At 41.4% G+C, this 21,125-nt stretch overlaps 1 pseudogene across 1 annotated transcript; it reads right to left on the reverse strand.

Annotated features, from left to right (window-relative positions):
• Positions 1-400: 400 nt before the first annotated feature.
• On the reverse strand, positions 401-17,241 carry LOC307051260 (large ribosomal subunit protein eL33-like; annotated as a pseudogene). The gene is made up of 2 exons: positions 17,068-17,241; positions 401-811 (listed from the first exon to the last, which is right to left on the reverse strand). The product of its transcript is annotated as a large ribosomal subunit protein eL33-like (transcript).
• Between the last annotated feature and the right edge of the window lie 3,884 nt (positions 17,242-21,125).

A 21,125-nucleotide genomic window follows, 5' to 3' on the forward strand; every position in this document is an offset into this window, starting at 1 on the left:
CACGACAGTGAGAGGCCCGCGTACCACAAAAAAAAAGGGGGGGGGGAGGGGATTCTGTCTTGTCATCTTTGATCATCTTCAGTTCCTAATAAAATTTCTTGGCACCTAACAGGTGTCATTTAGTCTATGCTAGATGAATAAGGACAAATGTCTGTCCTTCTGGTACAGGGAATATTGTTTTTTGGTGTGAGATTGGGTGAAAGAAGGAGATACTAGTAAACTAAACTGATAGAAATCATTGAGAAAGTAGGAAAACACCTGGGATGGCAAATGATATGTTCAATTTTATGTAGGCTGAGTTCACCAAAACCATCACCTTAAACAAAACCATTTTGGTGGATCTTTCTTTTTTTAACAAGAGAACAAATCCATACTTTTATTTATTTACTTTTCAATAGGTTTAAATCCTTGAAGGGTACAGCATCACTTGGATGCTGTGTCCAATGGCCTTAGCAGGAAGGTTGCTTTGGAATTTGGCACAAACCATGCCACTGTTTCCATGAATGCAAGTTACATTTCCCCAGATTACTCTGGTTTTGTTCGAGTTTCCACCAGGAGTTACTGTGTTGTTCTTTGCTTTGTGCACATAAGCACACCTCTGGCCTACATAGAATTCAGTTTCATCTCAAGCATAAACACCTTCAATTTTAAGAAGAGCTGTGTGCTCCCTCAAGTTCCAGGGACCCCACTTATAGCCAGCAAAAATGGCCTTGGACCACAGCCTTCCAGACGTATTTGTCAGTTTAGAAGTCCTGTGCCCAGTAGGCCTCCAAGGGCTCCAAGGCGGCTGAGAGAGCCTTTTTGGTGTGATCTTCAGGATATTGACCTCTTAAGCTCTGAACCATGAACAATTATTTTTTAACAGTAATATCCACTTAAAAATTCAGACTTAGAAGAACAAGTCTTCAGGAACTTCTTTCTGAAAAAGAGAGATGCTACAAAATCTTAATCATATGTACAGATAGCTAAACCCTGAAGGCCTGCGTGCACAGCTCGAGAGGTTATATTGTTAGCTCTGCCTCTAGTGGGGGGGTTGAGCTAGGTGGGACACCAATCACCCCCATGGTCACCTGGGCTTCTCTGCCTCTTCAGATTGACTAGGCAAGACTCTCCATCCTCTTGATCATGGAAGAAATGATTTTAGCTTTTCACCATTGAGTATGATGTTAGCTGTGGGTTTGTCATCTATGGACTTTATTATGTTGAAGTAGGTTCCCTCTATGCCCACTTTCTGGAGAGTTTTTATCATGAATGGATGTTGAAAGTTATCAAAAGCTTTTTCTGCATCTATTGAGATGATTGTATGGTTTTTATTTTTCGATTTGTTAATGTGGTGTATCACACTGATTGAGTTGTAGATATTGAAAAAATCATTGCATCACAGGGATAAATTCCACTTGATCATGGCATATGATCCTTTTAATGTGTTGTTGGGTTTGGTTTGCTAGTATTTTGTTGAGGATTTTTGTGTCTATGGTCATTAGTGATACTGGTCTGTAATTTTCTTTTTTTGTGATATTTTTGTCTGGTTTTGGTATCAGGGTGATGGTGGCCTCATAGAATGAATTTGGGAGTATTCCTTCCTCTGCAACTTTTTAGAATAGTTTCTGAAGTATAGGTGTTAACTCTTCTCTGGGTGTTTGACACAATTTTCCTGTGAAGCCATCTGGTCCTGGACTTTTGTTTTTTGGGAGTTTTAAAATTACTGATTCAGTTTCATTACTGATAATTCATCTATTCATATTTCCTCTTTCTTCCTGGTTCAGTCTTGGGAGATTGTACCTTTCTAAGAATTTGTCCATTTCTTCTAGGTTGTCTTCATATGCAGTCTGCCTGTACTAGTTTCCTACTGCTGCCATAACAGTTTACCACAAATTTACTCATTTACAGCCACTTCCACAGTTCTGTAGATCAGAAGTCTTTGTGGGTTCTCCTGGGTTCTCTGTTCCCATTCTCACAAGGCCAAAATCAAGGTGCCAAACAGGCTGGGCTCTTCCCTGGAAGCTCTGGGGAAGAATCCATTTCCAAGCTCATTCTGATTGTTGGCAGAAACAGGTTTTTGCAGTTGTAGGACTGAGATCCTCATTTCCTTACTGGCTGTCAGTCAAGGTCCACTCTCTGTTCCAGGGGCCCCCTGGGCTCCTTCCCATGTGCCCCCCTCCATCTTTAAGCCGGCAGTGGTCCATTGAATCCTTCTCTTGCTTCAAATCTATCATACTTCCCCTTTGCCTTTCTCTTCTACCACCAGCCAGAACATGTTCTCTGCTTTTAAGGATGCATGTGTTACACTGGGTTACTCAGACAGTCCAGGCTAATCTCCCCATGTTAAGGTGAACAAGCTAGAAGCCTTAAAGTTCCACCTGCAAAGTCCTTTATGTCATGTAACAAAACATATTCATGTGTGTGATATCTTAGAGTCACAGTTTCTGGGGACTAGGGTGAAGCATTTTTAAGAGGCCATCTTAGAAATTCTGTTACCACACCTCCCCAAAAGGAGGTCTTCCATAGAGGGTATCTATGGGTAACAGTCCATTAACAAAGCACTGTCACTTTGCATATAGCCTCGATGAGTTTGCCTTTAGGTCTAGTTTCTGAAAATGAGACATTTTATTTGATTCATAGCAAAAGAAACCAGGTAACCAACAATAAGAGGACTGAAACTTAGGATGTGTTTCATGGGCATGTAGGAACTTGCCTGTGCACAGAAGGTGTCAGTTCATCTCGTGGTCGCTCAGCTATGTTATGGGTACTGGTAGCACCATGTGTTGTGCTTTGAATATATCATATCTCAGTGCAGCATTGAATGAGAACATGGATGCTGATGATTGTCAAATCTCAGGTAGTAAATTTATGTAGTGGGAATTGCCACTCTTTGGGATAAAGCTTCCTTTTTTTTCCAAGCTAGAAAATGCTTATAGGAACAATTCATGTCATGAAGGACTATCACTGTTATATGCACCTATCACCAGCTTCCAGGTGACATGCAAGAGAAGCTATTTAACTTTTAGTTACTAATTCAATAAGGAATTTCAATAACCCAACAAATTAAAATAAGTAGGAAGTGCAGATTTAATACTTGAACGTATACCATCAATCTTAAACTTGCTAAATAAGAAAATCAAACTCATTTTCATACTGAAGAATAAAGGGATTACTATGTAGTATTTGACCCCCAAAAGGTGTTGTTAAGGTAATGTTATAATCGATGGAAACTGAGAATTTAGGAAATGAGAGAACATGAAGCCATATGTCAAAAGTGCCCTAAGGGGCTTCCCTGGTGGCGCAGTGGTTGAGAGTCCGCCTGCCGATGCAGGGGACACGGGTTCGTGCCCCGGTCTGGGAAGATCCCACATGCCGCAGAGCAGCTAGGCTCGTGAGCCATGGCCGCTGAGCCTGCGCGTCCGGAGCCTGTGCTCCGCAAGGGGAGAGGCCACAACAGTGAGAGGCCCGCCTATAGCAAAAAAAAAAAAAAGTGCCCTAAGACAGATACAGGTAGTAAATCTCTACATTACATATTTCATACAAGATGCCTATTTTATACATTCTGTTTTATACATCCCCCCACCTTGTATGTTTTTCAGGCTTGTTGGTTTGCTTATTAGCTTTTAGAGTACGGACTTTTTTTTTTTCTGTTTTTTTTTTTTTTTTCGGTACGCGGGCCTCTCACTGTTGTGGTCTCTCCCGTTGCGGAGCACAGGCTCTGGACGCCCAGGCTCAGCGGCCATGGCTCACGGGCCCAGCTGCTCTGTGGCATGTGGGATCCTCCCAGACCGGGGCACGAACCCGTGTCCCCTGCATCGGCAGGCGGACTCTCAACCACTGCACCACCAGGGAAGCTCTGGACTTTTTTTTTTTTTAATAAATCTTTATTGGAGTATAATTTCTTCACAATACTGTGTTAGTTTCTGTTGTACACCAAAGTGAATCAGCCATATGCATACACATGTCCCCATATCTCCTCCCTCCCACCCTCCCTATCCCACCCCTCTAGGTCATTGCAAAGCACCGAGCCGCTCTCCCTGTGCTATGCTGCTGCTTCCCACTAGCTATCTATTTTACATTTGGTAGTGTATATCTGTCGATGCTACTCAACATCACTAATCATTAGTATGTACTTTTTTTTTTTTTTTTTTGCGGTACGTGGGCCTCTCACTGTTGTGGCCTCTCCCGTTGCGGAGCACAGGCTCCGGACGCGCAGGCTCAGCGGCCGTGGCTCACGGGCCTAGCCGCTCCGCGGCATGTGGGATCTTCCCGGACCGGGGCACGAACCCGTGTCCCCTGCATCAGCAGGCGGACTCTCAACCACTGCGCCACCAGGGAAGCCCTAGTATGTACTTTTATGGAAGAAAAATATGTAATGATTTGGGATGGGAAAGAAATGTTATAATAGTAAAGAAAGCATTAACTAGATTTATTAAAATTTAAAAATAAATGTGAAGTGGTATAATATGGATGACTGTGTACTGACCTGATAAGCAATTTCCATACATAACTTTTGATGACATTGTGAGATGTTATGACCATTGGTGAGATATCATATTCTGCAGACATTTCTGTGTCTTTAACATGAGAATGATGGAATCTTCTCTGAGTTTTCTCCTGTGAGACCACTTGTAAGAGCAAAGCTAGTTGGTACTTATTTAATGCACTGAGGTCCTTTGCAGGGCACCTTTAAAGCACTATTTTGATTTAATTCTGAATCAACTGTATTCCTGAGTTTGGAAAATCAAATTTTAACATGAACTTGCAAATAGCCCCAGTGCTTCACCCCTAATTCATATTCCAGCAACCTTCACTGTAGCAGGAAGCAGAGTCAAGCTGTTGCCATGAAGATTGTTTCAAGAGCTCAGAAATCCTCCAGGGACCCCTTTATCACTGCTTTTCAAAGAAGCTTTATTCCTCTCTTCTCCTGTTTCCTGCAAAGGGAGTTGTGTCCAATACTTGAGGACATGGTGAGGCCAACAAGGACCTGAGGACTCCTCCAGGACTGTGATCTTCCGAATTGTGAAATCTATCATCCTGGTCCTTATCCTTCTTTCTTCCCACTCTACCACACTGTAACAAATGCTGTTATTTTGTGAAACTTTACTGTATGGTAAAACCTGCTTTTTCATTTTTAAAGGACTGTGCTCCCAGGCCAATTGGCATTTGTTTTGTTTTAAGTCTTCTGTGTAAAGGTCCATCAGACTCATTAAAGTAACATTTTTGGACTCTATTATCTATTTGAAGATCTTAATTGATATACAATTTTCTTTATTAATGGGCACCAAAAAGTGTCTTAATCTAAGCCAATAATGTTAACTTTTATTTCAAGGTATGTTATGCTTACATATATTTTTCCTCTGAAAGGTGATGAGATAGTAAAAAAAAAAAAAAAAAAAGTAGAAAAAAGTGTGTATTGATATTGCTAATTTCAGATATGAATGTATAGGCAAAGTTAATATATGGATTTAATGTATTTTCAGTAAATTTAGAAATAAAAATCATCTCTCGTATTTCATCTTATATGAGGTAACTGGGAACTGCTATTTCACTTTTGAAAGGAAAAATAGAGGCTTTTTATTTTATTTTTTTGGCCACACCCAGCAGCATGCGGGATCTTAGTTCCCCGACCAGGGATCAAACCCGTGCCCACTGCAGTGGAAGCAAAGAGTCCTAACCATTGGACCACCAGGGAATTACCAGGAAAAATTGAAGCTTTTTAACGTCACAGCATTCTTAGGGAAGCATAGTTGTCCTATTTCATAGGGGACATGGAGAAAGAGAAAATAATGTAGATTTTTAAGGAGGCTAAAGGAGGTGGACTTTCTCAATCATATTTATACTCAGTCCAATAGATCTTAACATTTTCTTCTGAAAAGAATATTAATCTTGGTCATGCATTATCAGACTAGGCCGTGAGTACATTCTGGCAGAATATGGATGTATATGAAAGTAGAATATGAGTATATATGAAATATATTATATGCAATATATATATATTATTTATAATGAGGCAGAAGCTAAATTTGTGTTTATTTTTGAGCTAAAACATTAGAGTTCAGGAATTCCCTGGCAGTCCAGTGGTTAGGACTTAGTGCTTTCACTGCCGGGGCCAGGGTTCAATCCCTGGTTGAGGAACTAAGATCCTGCAAGCTGCGTGGTGTGGCCTAAATAAATAAATAAAATAAAACATTAGAGTTCAATGACATTACAGCTTATGGGAAAGCAAAAATGACCCATGAAGTATGAATTTATTCTTCTCTGAAGTAAGGGCTTTTTCAGTGGCAAAGCTTGAGAATGCTGATCTGTATGATGGGGAAATTAGTGTTTGGACAAGAAATAAACTAATATATTCTGTTATGGTCTAGAAAGGAAAATAATACTTGCCTTCAGGTATTTAGAATTACTGTACAGATCCAGGCTTACAGTAAGATGACCATTTTCCCATTTTCAATTATTTGAGGATATAAAAACAAAACAAATATCATTGTTGAGTACATGCTATATACAAGCCAGAACTGTATGTACTGAAGTGGCCAGGACAGGTAGAATTCATGGCCATCAGGAGGGCAGGCCCTGGCCAAGATTCAGGGTAGCAGGAAAGGTATAGCCAGGTGGATGGAACATAATGTCCCATAACATATGGAAATTGGCAAGTGGGAACAAATGATTTCTTAGCAAGTTAGAGGCCTCGGGCTGGTCTAAAGGAGGTAAAAAGAATATATTGACAAACGGGTGGAAACAAAATAATGAAATGTCCAGAGGGATGCATTTGGAAAGCATCAAGTCGACCTGGTTGCAGGTAGGAAAACCAAGTCCTTGGGAGCGGAAGAAAGTGACCGGCAAGACTTCTAGTTTAGCGGAATCAAGGCGTAGGGCTTATCATCAACCTGGGACTCAGCAGGCAGGAACCTTCCAGGGATCTGGGGTCAAGCCTGTTTATGGTTTCTTAGAAAACTGCTGTCTTGAATGGGATTGGGGTGAGGCTGACAGCAAGTGTGATTTGTTGCTTGTCCCTCAGTACTGACCTGAGTAGCTCATGATGGTTATCTTGTCAGAAAAGGGGACTAATTCTAGAGCTCAGAATAAGGAAGAAAATGCAGACAGTAGTCATATATATAGTCTCAGGTGAGGAGTGAGGAAAGCTTCTGGCACCTCTCCAGTTGTTATGCAGGTGCAAAAATTATTTAATTTTTTCTTTCTGTCTTGAATGGATATGTTACCTATTTAGTGGCATAACACACAGATTCACATTAAATGTCAATGCATACTTTAATGTCTTAATCAATGTACATACTAAATGATTTGAATTGGAAAGGGAATTTGGGGAACAGAATCCAACGTTAAGCTTGACAGGAAGTGAATATTTGGACAAGGAATACTGGAGCATTCTACTATGACATATGTTTAGGTTTAGAATAAGACTATATTTTTCAAGCCAATCTAGGGATACAAAACCAAATCTAGATACAAGGGGAATATGAAATTAAAAATTCGCTTGTTAGAATGGAATTCAGACCTTCAATGGAGAACTGCAGGAGAAGTGCAGTCAGCAGTGACCTGTAGGAATGAGGACCTGGCTTGATGGAGGGAGAATGGGAGAGTCTGGTCCAGCGAGGGCAGAAGTACAGTTAGGAAGAGCCCTGGAAAACAAGTTCTCTTTCAAGCTGCACTGGAAGTAGGCATGCACTTGCTTATGCTAGACTTGAGCTTTGTGTGGCAATCAGGATCAGTACACAACACCCCCCTTTCTTTGCCCGTTCAGTTGCTGCTCTTGGGGTTTTGCAAGCTGCCTGCTCACATGAATCTCCATTTTGTCCACGTCTGGCAATAGCTGCTCGGAACCTCGCCTGTGGCAGCTGATGATTTCAAGTATCCAGGCCTGTCGTGATGCTCTCCAGGAGAGGCGTCAGGCTGTCATCAGCTATTAGGCAGCCCCCAGCTGACACAAAAGGCCTTTCACTGAATGCTCTTCTCTCTCAAGCTTTTGAATTGCATATTTTGATAGAGGTTGAGGTAAGAAACAAGTTCAGAATCCAAACTGAGGCATTCAGTTGCTCTCCTAACCACTTGGCCTAATTTCTTTAGTCACTATTTTGCGGTTTGGGCCAAGTTTGCATAGTTTTGACAATTTCAAGACCTTAGATGCAACCATTGATTTCTTCAGAAGGGCTGTTCCATGGGTCATGAAAACTGAGCATCTGGGCACTTTCTTCTCATCCTCATCATAGCCAAGGAGATGAAAAGACCACAGGTTTAAGTAAACTAGATGAAGCTAATCTTTCTTCCTCTGGACCCAGCTCAAGTCCGCTTCATTCTTTAGCAGCAGAATGTCAGGCCCTGCCTCTGAGGCGCTTCTCTTGTCATAGATGATGTGACACAACCATACTCTTGACCAGAATCTAAGACAAATCTTGACCTTAGCATGTGAGAATTACAGAGTTTTACCCAGATTTCTTCTTGCTGTTACTCTGCTACTGACCTGTATGCCTATTGTGATAACTAGGGTTCAAACTTGTTAACAATTTTGATAAAATGATTTTTCTTTCCTGCTTTTCTTGGTGCCCCTATCTTTGTTTATTATATACGTATGCTTCCAGAATCAGGGTCCAATATACTTGTGTAGTGGGTGTTTATTTATGGCTATTGTTTAAACATTATGCCTTCTTTGGTAACCACATCCCAAATTTCTTCAGGGGCCATGCAGAGATGGAATACATGACCCAGTTTTAAGTCATTCATGTTTCACTAGCCCGTGACATGGGTTCAAAGCTAGGCGTGTGACTCAAGCAGGTTCCATCAGAATGAGAACAAGAGCTGTTCTGTAGACTCTATCAATAAACACAGGCTTTAGTTTTTGCAAGCTAAGGTCTAAGGAACTGTATGGTATGGAGCTTTAGCAATCATTTATGGGCCATTGATGGTGACTGTGTTAAACAATGAAGCTAATATACAGAGGAGAGGAGAGCTAAGTAGAGGTGACAGAAACAGACCATCTTGTGACATCATTTGAATCCTTCCAAGAATTCATGTCTTTATTATATTTTTTAATTGAAGTATAGTTGGTTTACAATGTTGTGTAAGTTTCTGGTGTGTAGCAGCGTGATTCCATTATATATAGGTATCTCAAGAATCTGTGTCTTAACCCAACTGTGAGTCAGTTTATTCTCTACTTTGCTTTAACAAGTTTGTCTTGGATTTTTGGTATCTTGAATTAAAAAAAAAGTAACTGAGCATTTCAATCTAATGCTTGGGCTTGTCTAACTGCTGACAGGCTTCTTGATATCACCTGTGGCCTGGGTCTCTGATCATCTTCACCCACCTTCATACTTTCTATGCTGGGTTTACACCCTGTTGGGACATCGATGCTCTTTTATAGTCTGGATGAAATTCCAAGATATAATAACTGTGTTTTTCCCCTTGAGTATTTTAGGAAAGCTTAATGACTCAATAAATAAATTACCTCTTCAATAACTCAAAGTGGAGAGGCTTCAAGGAATTTCACATAACTGACCACCGGGTACACAAATATATTAAGGTCAGTGGCTCATTAGTTTTTCTTTCTCTATCGTGGATATTGTTATATCATTTTACTTTCTTTGATTGTGACCTTTCTGACATTCTGCTTGGCTGGCAAGTAACAAGATAACTGCTCATAAAGGGAAGAGATGATGAAAGAGATTTCTGCAATAGATTTTACTATAATGGGATCAGAATGGCAGGGAAAGAAAAGGAGTAGTTAGAGGCAAAACAGCCCATGGTTCTCACTACCATGCATCTTGTGGTTTTCTGAGAAATTAAAGATGACCTGAGAAGCGAGGTTCAAACAACACATTTTGAAATCAGTAACAGTCCTAGGGACCTTCTCCTATAGACTGTGTGAGAATGGAGGTTGGTTCTAGGTATTATGTTGAAGCCCAATCTGTGTTTCAAAATAAAGGTCAACTTAAGCCTTTTAGCAATACTAACAATGCCCTGTGGTAAAAGTTCCCATTCTACTCCTTGTGGTATCCAGTACCTCTTTTCACCCTAATTGTACCTTTTTAATTGGAGCTTTCCCCAAACTCTTCTTTTTTTTATGATTCATTCTGTGCTGAGGGGATACAGATGCCTCATGGGTCAAAACCAAACCAAACCAAACATAACTGCTCCACAGAAAATTGAGAAACACCTGAAGTTTTCTCCATTCTTGGCCCTCTCTTTCCTTGATTGCTTCCAGCTCTCCTTCTCTGCCCTTCTACTGAGGTTCTCCCCTCTGCTTTTTGATTCTGATCCACTGTGTAAAACATTTCAGCTCAGTGCTAAGAAAGTAGCTAGGAAAGAAGCTTGCAATATGAGGGTCAGAGAACTTCTGGAGATAAGGGGGAGTGACAAGGGCTTGATGCTTTTAATTTGAAAAGTCTTCATAGAAGAGCTTAAATATGAACAGTTTTGAAAAAAGGAGAGTCATCATGATTTAAACAGAGAAAATATAAGGGATTACTAGGAAAATGAGTCAGCTGGAGAAGATAGTCCACCTTTGTTAGTTAGAATTAGATTCAGTTGTTAATAGAAAATATTAGAGTTAAAAATATTAAACAAAAAAAGTTTATGAAACATCAGTATGTTAGTATGTTAACGTGACACTTTAAACACTAGTCTGGTGCTTTGTGGTCATCAGGGATCCAGGTTCCTATCATTCTTCTCTTACCATCTGAGGTCATGGCTTTCATTCTCAGAAGTATTACCTCTTGGTCCAAAATGGCTTCTGAATCGCTAGTCATCAAATGTGTTTTGTAGTTGGGAAGAAGGAAAAGAGGCAAAAGGGGAAACTTTTCTTACAGTGAAGTTGGTTTCCTTTAAGCAGTTTTCCCAGAATTCCCATACAGGACTTCTGTTTATCTCATTGACCAGAGCTTGGTCACATGGACATACCTTGCTGTAACATTGTCTGGGAAATGTAGTCTTTTAACTGGTTGCATTTCCATCCCACATAAAATCTGGTCTTGTAAGTAAGGAAGGAGGAGGGAATGGCTCTCGGATAGCAGCCTGTACTCTGCTGAAAAAATCCTTGAAATCTATGGTTGCTTTTTAGGAGATACACTAAGTTATTAGAAGCTTTACAGACCTGCAAGGAATTTGGTTCTTCTTATTTTCAATGTATGAATTGGTAAGAGTCTTAGTAAGAATATTGGCCTTGAGTGTAATGACTTGGGTATAAGAGGATAGAAATTGTGATTTCTGAGAAGGGGTTTATAACATTTGGTTATGAGTAAAGTAGAGAAGGATGTAAAAATATTTTAACATTTGGGGGTTAAGTATGACAAAAATGGTCAAACAGAAGTTAGAAAGGGATGAGTAGCCCACAGTAAAATATATGAATTGAACACTGAAAAAATTGAGGTAGATTTCATTTGTATGCTTGTGGTACTGGACAAGGGTGGGGAGAAAGCCTAAAATAGAGTAAACAATGGGTAGTGTTTAGAAGTAAAACCAGTGCATTCTAGTGTTGAGGTTGGCCATCTGGTTGAGAGGCAAGTCATATAAAGTAAATGAGTGAAGGAGAACACTTGTAACACAATAGGGAATATTGGAAATTGTAGGGAATATTCTAAAGGGGCAGCTGCTGCTTGGCTGCAGCCAATCATTGCCATCAAAGAAATCAGGCTTAGGTCTTCTACTTTTTCAGGAGAAGATAGAAATCCAGACTTTTATATAACCTACCAGATTTAAAAATAATTGTGCAGGTCAAGCAAATATGTCTGAAGACTGGATTTGCCCAGTGGATCAGTTTTGCAACTTCTGATCTAGTTCAACATCTTTATTTTACTGAGACTGAGAGAGATCTAGTGACTTGCCCAGGGTCACACAGCTCATCAGTAGATCCCTGCCTCTTGACTCCCCATTGTCTTCCTACTTTTAGAGCTAAGAAAGTCACATGGAACTGTTTGGTGGAAAGGAATAATCAGGGGAATTAGGCGTTTCACATAGGTGTGCAGTTAACTCCAAAAGTGCCTAGCACAGTGCTTAGCATTCAGGAGCATCTATCAATATTAGCTCAATCTCTATGTGAATTGTTCAAAACATGTAGGTTAATGAATGAAATAGAGGAAAAGGAAAAAGCAAAAGAGTAATTATCACACCTTGGGGAGTCCCCATAATTAACCATGGAAACAAGATAATGAATTAGCAAAGATGACATCCAAGGAGCAGTCAGAAGCAGCCAGGATTTCTCTGTGAACCTCATGCCTTTACCTTTGCCCTAATTACAGCTTTAGGCTGTAAATATTTTAATTTGGGGGTAATTTCCAGCCCTTTAATAAATTTCTTTCCAATTATACTGCCACCTTAAACTTATAGCCTCATAAGAAAGTGTGGTCTTCAGAGAATATTTCTTCTCCCCTTAGTCAAAATTAGATAGATTGATTAATTTTGGCTTAAATTTCTAAAAATGTGCAGTTGTATCTTGAGATTATCCCACCATTAGTGGTTAAGTGTCTCCAGAATAAGTAATTACTGTCACTAAAAGACAAATTTGTCAGAAGAAATGTCCTTTGAAAATCCCCTTTTTGGTATAAATATGTCCTTACGTGTCACCAAAATTTGCTGTATTATCTCAATAACATAGATCACAGGGAAATAATTTTTGAAGTGACAAATTCTATGTTAGGTTTCAATGTGCATAGTGAAATATATTTGTAAGACACTGTTTAAAGTTCTTAGGAGAGAAGTCCCTGGAAACTAGAATTTTTAATTTAATGCTCATGTTAGAATCTTGACTAGGGAACACAATGGAAAGACCTTGGGGATCTGGTAGATTCCATAGGCAATTTATCTCAGAACTAACTGCTTTTGCAGTGGATTTTGCTTACAATAGTAACAGCCTGTATTTATAATTTGTTCTCCTGGCAATTATCTCACAAAACTGAATTAGCTACAAGGTCAGTGGTGCTGGACTAAGGTTACATACTGGTAAATTTTTTTTTGATTGGATTTATCACTATAATACCCCAGCTAAACAGTGCTGGAATGCAGTCACTAAAAAGAGAAGAAAAAATGTCTATTAATTATTTGATGTTTAGCCATGCCCTTATACATTTTTTCTTTCCTTTTTAGTTCCAAGTCACATATAAAATACCTACAGATCTCAACAAGAAAATGGGATTCTTCTCTGCTATCACCTGAAGCTGCTGTGACCATAAAACTAAAAAATTACATTTTGTCTCCTTGCCCATAAAGAATGCCCACCAGAGCGGGTCCAATATCTTATCTTTCTACCCAGATAGTGCTTGTTGCTAAATACACAGAGCCTGATTTTACAGTCTTCACTCAACTCTGACTTCCACCATTTTCAGTGGGGGGGGAAGTTCTTATGAAAGGTTTATAAATGATGTGAAAATGGGCTATAATTTTGTAACTTGCTTTCATTGTCATCTGGGATCTGTTGAGATTCTTTTGAGTAGAGTCAACCCAGTTCAGAGTTGTGTGCTACAAGTCTGCAGGATGGAGGAGAGAAAGCATGACCTCATCAATTGGATGGGAGTTTCTGACATTGCAGGGGCAAAGATGATGAAAATCAAAGATACCCTTGATCATAGAGGTGTGTTTTTTTTTTTTTTTGTGGTACACGGGCCTCTCACTGTTGTGGCCTCTCCCTTTGCGGAGCACAGGCTCAGGACGCACAGGCTCAGCGGCCATGGCTCACAGGCCTAGCCGCTCCATGGCATGTGGGATCTTCCAGGACCGGGGCACGAACCCGTGTCCCCTGCATCGGCAGGCGGACTCTCAACCACTGCGCCACCACGGAAGCCCCGATCACAGAGTTTTGAAAGCAACTCTAAAGCTCCCAGGGTGGACAGAAAAGAGGCCTTTCCCACCTCCACTGCATCCTGAGAAATGAGATACAGCAAGAAAGATTTCAGGTTCTTAAATTTGGGGGTGTCACATAGTCCTCTGAGAATCAGATAAAAATTATGAACATTTTCACCAGAAAAAATATCCATAAAGATACATACATAGGGCTTCCCTGGTGGCGCAGTGGTTGAGAGTGCGCCTGCTGATGGAGGGGACACGGGTTCGTGCCCCGGTCAGGGAGGATCCCACATGCTGCGGAGCGGCTGGGCCAGTGAGCCATGGCCACGGGGCCTACACATCTGGAGCCTGTGCTCTGCAACAGGAGAGGCCACAAAAGTGAGAGGCCCGCGTACCAAAAAAAAAAAAAAAAAAAAAAAAAAAAAAAGATACATACATAGAATTTTGAAAACTTGTGGTTTTATTTATTAAAAATTTGAAAGTATTTATTCCCTAAATATTTCTCTGGATTTTTTCGGGGTCCTGGGGCCCAGGTTATGAATTCCTGGAACTCTGAGGATGATTGTGGAAACTTACCTTGGACATCTGTGTAATTTGTGTTCTCCAGCTACACTTACCTAATCTTATATTCGGGGTGATGTTAACAGTAATAACCTGCACTGTGTGTCTTTTGTGTCTGTCTGCCAATTCAGGAGATCTGTCTGCTGCAAAGTTCTTTTCTCTCCCCCCAAGTAATCATATCTGGAAGTCCTTGAGATGTTTCGGTTGTGTTCATGATCAAGGCCAGACAGTGGTCCTATGATGTCCTCTGGTCCTGATGCCTTTGCTGGACACTGGTGCCCTCTCTGTTGGATAGCTCTTGTTCCCCTGACTGCGGCCACCTCTGTCAGGCACTGATGACTGCCTGATGGATGATGGCACATCCCTGCCACTCCTGCCGGGGCCCATGGTGTCCTGCTTCTGCTGAAGCATTGGAGACTTGGAGGGGCTACGCATGCTCTGTCTTTTCCAGATTTCCAGTGATTCCAGGTCCTGTGTCAAGGAGAATGCTTTTCTCTCTTTTGTGTAACTGTTATTCCAATTAGGTAGTTTCTAATGAGTTCTGATTTAACAGTGTTTAGCAAGACAGAACTTTAACTTTTATTTCTACTTCCTGCCTCCTTGGTGTGAAGGGCAAACCCAAGTGACCCCCGATGTACTCAGAATCCTCAGTCTTCTGCCACAATTGAAGTTCGTCTCTGGTCCAGTGGTGTTTGCCTGACTCACCCTCCCTTTGGGAGCTCCTCATGCAAATACCATTCCAGGAGCCTATTCCCTACTTTATTGGGGGTACTCAGAATTTGTCCTCAACAAGGAAAGGACCAGCATAGATTTAAACTAGAAAATTCAAGAACATCAATATTTAAGAATAATATAGACAATAGTGTGACCTTTGGGGCTTAGGCATATTTTTAGGAGATATTTTGGAGAGCTCTTCCAGATCTCTGTGCGCCCCTCCAGAGACAAACTCTTTGTAATTCTACTCTGCCCTACGTCCAAGCCAGTGTAGTATTGTGAAAAATTGCATTAACAAAATTCCAGGCTCTTACTGGAAATACGTACCTTCTTTATTGTAACTAACTCCATACAGTACCTGTAATAAGTTAGAATCAGGATGATCCTTCTGTCATGATTCTGTTTTTTAGACAATTCATGTACCTCAAACTCCACAGGAATCAATAAAATATGAATCTGAAATAATGCTGAATTTTAAAGCTTAGCATGCAGTGTATGGAAAAAATGCCTCACCATTTTTCTCACTGTCGTTTGAAGTTAGAGGTGTAGATTCATCAAACATTGGAAACACATTTTAAAAATGCCGATATCTCCATCAGTTACAGGTTTGTCATAATTAATGCTGACGCCTCCTGCTGTCCCACCATATTCTTCACTCCTAATCATTTGTCCTCTCCTTGACATGCTGCACTGTGTTCACCCAGCTCAGGGTTGTGCTCTCTCCAGTGTTCTGCGTGCCCTCACCTTCAATTTCCTACCAAGTCCATTGGCCATCCTCAAATCAAACAGGGAATTTCCAAACCAGTCTTCATCCATTTGTCTTATGAACTTTCTCTCCCTCCATATCAATTGCATTTTCTCTCATAAACTCTATTATTTAAGACAAGTTTTAAAATGAAATATTTTGAGGGACTCCTAGCATAGAAATATATGGGGTTAACTGGGATGTGAAAATAAAATGGAACTTGGTCTTTTCTGAGCTTGATATAATTTCTTTGTGAGGCTTATCTCTTAGGTTCCTCTATAGTGTGGGGTAGGGGGTGTTGGTAGGAAAGGAGAATTCTGAAGTTGCAAAATAATTCTCTGACTCCTTAATAAGCTCTTTTATCTGGCATTCTCTTTCAGGTAAATGCTTGGTTTTCAGCTTTTCTCTCTAGCTCCTTTCTGATATGGCATCTTGCCTCATGTAGGAGGAGGGCCCTATGTTATCTTGTGGTGTCGGGGCAGAGGGCCTCATTTTCTGCCAGGCATCCTCTGGATCTTCTCTGTTCTCATTGGCCTGGTGTGCATTGATGTGCATCTGACCTCTGGACTCTTAGAAATGTGTGCTGTCACTGCTGAAGTCTGTGACTCTGCCCATTTTCTTTCTTTCTTTTTTAAAAATTTCTAGTCTTTCCTCATGCTTTTATTTTTATTTATTTATTTATTTTTGGTTGCATTAGGTCTTCATTGCTGCGCAGGGGCTTCCTCTAGTTGTGGTGAGTGAGGGCTACTCTTCGTTGCGGTGCATGTGCTTCTCATTGCAGTGGCTTCTCTTGTTGTGGAGCACGGGCTCTAGGCACGCGGGCTCAGTAGTTGTGGCTCGCAGGCTCTAGAGCTCAGGCTCAGTAGTTGCGGCACATGGCCTTAGTTGTTCCGCGACATGTGAAATCTTCCCGGACCAGGGATCAAACCCGTGTCTCCTGAATTGGCAGGCGGATTCTTAACCACTGCGCCACTTTGGGGAAGTCCCCCAAACCACATATCATTCTGAAGAAAAATGGGGATCATATGAATGGTAATAAGTACTATTGTTCTGCTTCTTATCTTTATCTTTTATGTGGGAACTCTAGTCCCACACAAAGTTTTCTGTGTTTATTTCTATGATTCTTTCTCACATGTTTCTCTACGGAGCGTGAATGTATAACCAATCCTCCTCCATGGCCTCTGCTATCTGGGAAGCCCTGCTCATCCCTTCCATGGTTGTCACACTGATGATGGAGGTGATGCTGTTTAGCCAAGGAGACCATATCCGTTTACCTGCAAACCGAGTGCCCTCTGCTGCTCTGCAAGTGCTTGTTGCAGGGTCCTTTGGGGAACCTGACTGCTGTGGTCATGCCGCTGCTGCCAGTCGGGGGGGCCGTGCCTCCTGGCTGCTTCCTGTCCTGCCCTGGCTGCACTCAGATGTGCAGAACCCTTCCCACACAGGGCCATGAGGAAGTGGCAAGCAGGTCACTCTCCTCCTGGTACACTAGTCAGACTTCTTAAGCCTCAGGGAGTTTTGAGGATAAAAAGCTTATTCAATATTCACTTGCCATTCAGTTCCGTGCACAGCAAATCTAACCTTCTTGCTCCTCTTTTGGTCCCTGGGGTGTTGCTATTGGGTCAAGCCTGTAAGCCTTATTTCCTCTTTTGGGATATTTTTGTGTGTTTGGTCTTTGGGAGGTTCCTTAATTTCTCATGCAAATGCAAAATGTGTAGGCTCTTCCAACCTGTTTTCCAGACACTATATCACAGTGGTTGTAAAATTTATGCTTAATCTGGAGCTCCTACCTCCACATATAATTTAAATAAAGATTTACAGATTTACACTTTTCTGTTTACAACTGTAAATATACCAAGCAATCCCTTTTAAATCTTTCGGTCTCTTATTTTCTGGTTTGCCACATGGTTTCAACAAATTAAAGAAACACTTAAAATATCTGAATCCTCTCCCCACTCCCCCCCTTTCATGATAATGGGAATAATTGATTAAACAATCTCTGTGTGAGATTTTCTTTTTGGTAAAGACTTGTCTTTCAGGTTTTTCTCCTCCTCCAGCTCTTTTTTTTTTTTTTTACATCTTTATTGGAGTATAATTGCTTTACAATGGTGTGTTAGTTTCTGCTTTATAACAAAGTGAATCATCTGTACATATACATATATCCCCATATCTCTTCCCTCTTGCATCTCCCTCCCACCCTCCCTATCCCACCCCTCTAAGTGGTCACAAAGCACTGAGCTGATCTCCCTGTGCTATGCGGCTGCTTCCCACTAGCTATCTGTTTTACGTTTGGTATCTTATATTACATCTCCCTTGTTACATTGGTTTGTATGACTTTCCAAAAGAATCTGTTGCTTTCAAATTGGGGAAAAGTAAATTAAATGTAGTGAGATGGAATGAAATGACCGTCCCCCCCCATTAAGATCATAAATAATCTATTGGGAGATTGCACATCCATCCTGGTTGACTCAGACAGAGCCATTCTCAGCTAATGTGTGGGCTGCTGGTGATAAAAGCAGGAACAAGTAGGAGTCAAATGTTCCTTTAGCAAATGATGTCAGTTATTTCTCAAGGTTCCCAAGAAGTAGCTTTAAAATCATCTTACTACGGGGAGCATGTTTCCTTCAGGTGAGAATAGTGGACTGAGCCTCCCTAGGATAATTAATTGATTAATTAACTAATAATTAATCAATGCCTAGTGTGATGAGATGTGCTTGCCCTTAGTCAGGGAGGAATTTAGCACCAGGCTTCTGTGGAAATAAATGAAGACCAACCAAATGGGACCAAGCAAAGGCTATTTATTCAGAGCTTACAAGGGAGTCAGCTACCATCTCTTTCGTTCTGGCAGAAACTCAAAGGTAGGCAGAAGAGTGGGAAAACTTTATAGTGGAAAAAAGGAAGGCTTCAAATATGCCCTGAATGGAGGCCGTTGGCCTGGGGAAGTTTAGGTGGGCTGACTGGAAGTGGAGCAGCCTATGTGATTGGTTCAGGGTACATACTTGGCTTTTTCTGGTTGGTCCTCAGTTGGAAGGGGGACAAAAATGAAGGAATCCATCAGTTATTAATCAGGTTCTGGCTGTTTGGGCTAATTGTTACAGGGGTTCTTGTTTGGCTTCCTGGACTGGTGGCTGGAGATAGTGGTCTGGCTTCCTGCAAGCCTGACGTAACAGGCTGCCCTCCTGGTCTGTCTACTGTAGATCATGGGTTGGTGGTTGCTGCAGAAGGTGGGCCAGAATGTTGCTGCCTGGCCTGGCCACAGTCTGTTCGTATATTCAGTCCCTCATTTCACTTGTGGAGAGTCAACCAAAGTCAGGCCCCTTACTGTTTCCCTTCACACAGTTACGGCACCAGAGCTCATCCATCCTTTTGAATCAGGATAAAACCTCCATGAACTTCCAGCTGAAACAGAAGCCACAAGAATTTTCAAAAACCAAGTAGGAATAGGAAACCAGCGGTGCTCAAACAGTGGAGGGTGGGGTTCTTTGGAGGAGGGAGGTGGAACGCTGGCCAGGAGATAGTTGCTTACAGATAGGCTGAGGGAAGGTGACGTGGGAGACTTGGGGCGATGAGAGAATGAGTAAGGAAAGTGTCTATATGCAGCCACCTCCCAAGGCCTAAATTCTCACTTCTTGGATCTTCCTTGAGTTGCTCTGAGAAAATGGGCTAGAAATAGAGCCCTAATTCCCAATCTTCTTTCTCTGATTTGCTTTGAGATGCTTGTCTGATGCCTCAGTGAAAGAAGCACTTATACCGGCACGTCAGTGTGGCTTCAGTGGGGCAGGAAGGGCACTGTGGTGCTGGAGACGGACACGGCCCATATCAGCTGGTTGGGCCCTGGATGTGTTGAGAGCTCCCCTCAGCCTGCCATCCAATGAAGACCATTAGCTGGAAAGGCCTACAGGCAAACGGGCATCTCCTCTGAGTAGGAGGCAGCAAAGCCACTTTCCCTGATCTCTTTTCTTTCTTTAAAAATTTTATTGAAGTACAGTTGATTTACAATGTTGTGTTAATTTCTTCTGTACAACAACGTGACTCAGTTATACATAATATATATTCTTTTTCATATTCTTTTCCTTTATGGTTTGTCACAGAATATTGAATATAGTTTGCTATGCTATACAGTATGATTTAGGTTGTTTAACCATCCTATGTATAATAGGTTGCCTCTGCCTAATGCCAAACTCCCAATCCTTCCCTCCCCTACCCCACCTCCTCCTTGGCAACCACAAGTCTCTTCTCTGTATCTGAGAGTCTGTTTTTGTTTTGTAGATAGGTTCATTTGTGTCATATTTTAGATTCCACATATAAGTGATATCATATGGTATTTGTCTTTCTCTGAGTTACATAGCTAGGTCAATTCATGTTGCTGCAAATGGCATTATTTCATTCTTTTTTATGGCTAATTAATATTCCATTGTATATATATATCACATCTTTTTTTTTTTTTTTTTGCGGTACGCGGGCCTCTCACTGTTGTGGCCTCTCCCGTTGTGGAGCACAGGCTCCGGACGTGCAGGCTCAGCGGCCACGGCTCACGGGCCCAGCCGCTCCACGGCATGTGGGATCTTCCCGGACTGGGGCACAAACCCATGTCCCCTGCATCGGCAGGCGGACTCTTAACCACTGCGCCACCAGGGAAGCCCCCACATCTTCTTTATCCGTTCATCTGTGGATAGACATTTAGGTTGTTTCCATGTCTTGGCTATTTTAAACAGTGCTGCTATGAACGTAGGGGTGCATGTATCTTTTCGAATGATAGTTTTGTCCGGGTATATGCCCAGGAGTGGGATTGCTGGATATGGCAATTCTATTTTTAGTTTTTGAGGCACCTCCATATTGTTTTCCATAGTGGCTGCACCAATTTGCATTCCCACCAACAGTGCAAGAGGGTTCCCTTTTCTCCACACCCTCTCCAGCATTTGTTATTTGTAGACATTTTAAAGATGGCCATTCTGACCAGTGTGAGGTGGTACCTCCTTGTAGTTTTGATTTGCATTTCTCTAATAATTAGAGACGTTGAACATATTTTCATGTGCCTGTTGGCCATCTGTATGTCTTCTTTGGAGAAATGTCTATTTAGGTCTTCTGCCCATTTTTCGAGTGGGTTGGTTTTTTTTGTTGTTGTTGTTGAGTTGTATGAGCTGTTTGTCTATTTTGGAAATTAAGCCCTTGTCAGTAGCATCATTTGCAAATATTTTCTCCAATTCCATAGGTTGTCTTTTCATTTTGTTAAAAGCTTGTAAGTTTAATTAGGTCCCGTTGCTCATTTTTGTTTTTATTTCTATTGCCTTGCACTTTCCCTGATCTTATTCTCAGGCTCCTTGGCAAAGAAAGG

This window comes from Hyperoodon ampullatus (genome assembly GCF_949752795.1).
Source record: "Hyperoodon ampullatus genome assembly, chromosome: 4".
Taxonomy (NCBI): Eukaryota; Metazoa; Chordata; class Mammalia; order Artiodactyla; family Ziphiidae; genus Hyperoodon; species Hyperoodon ampullatus.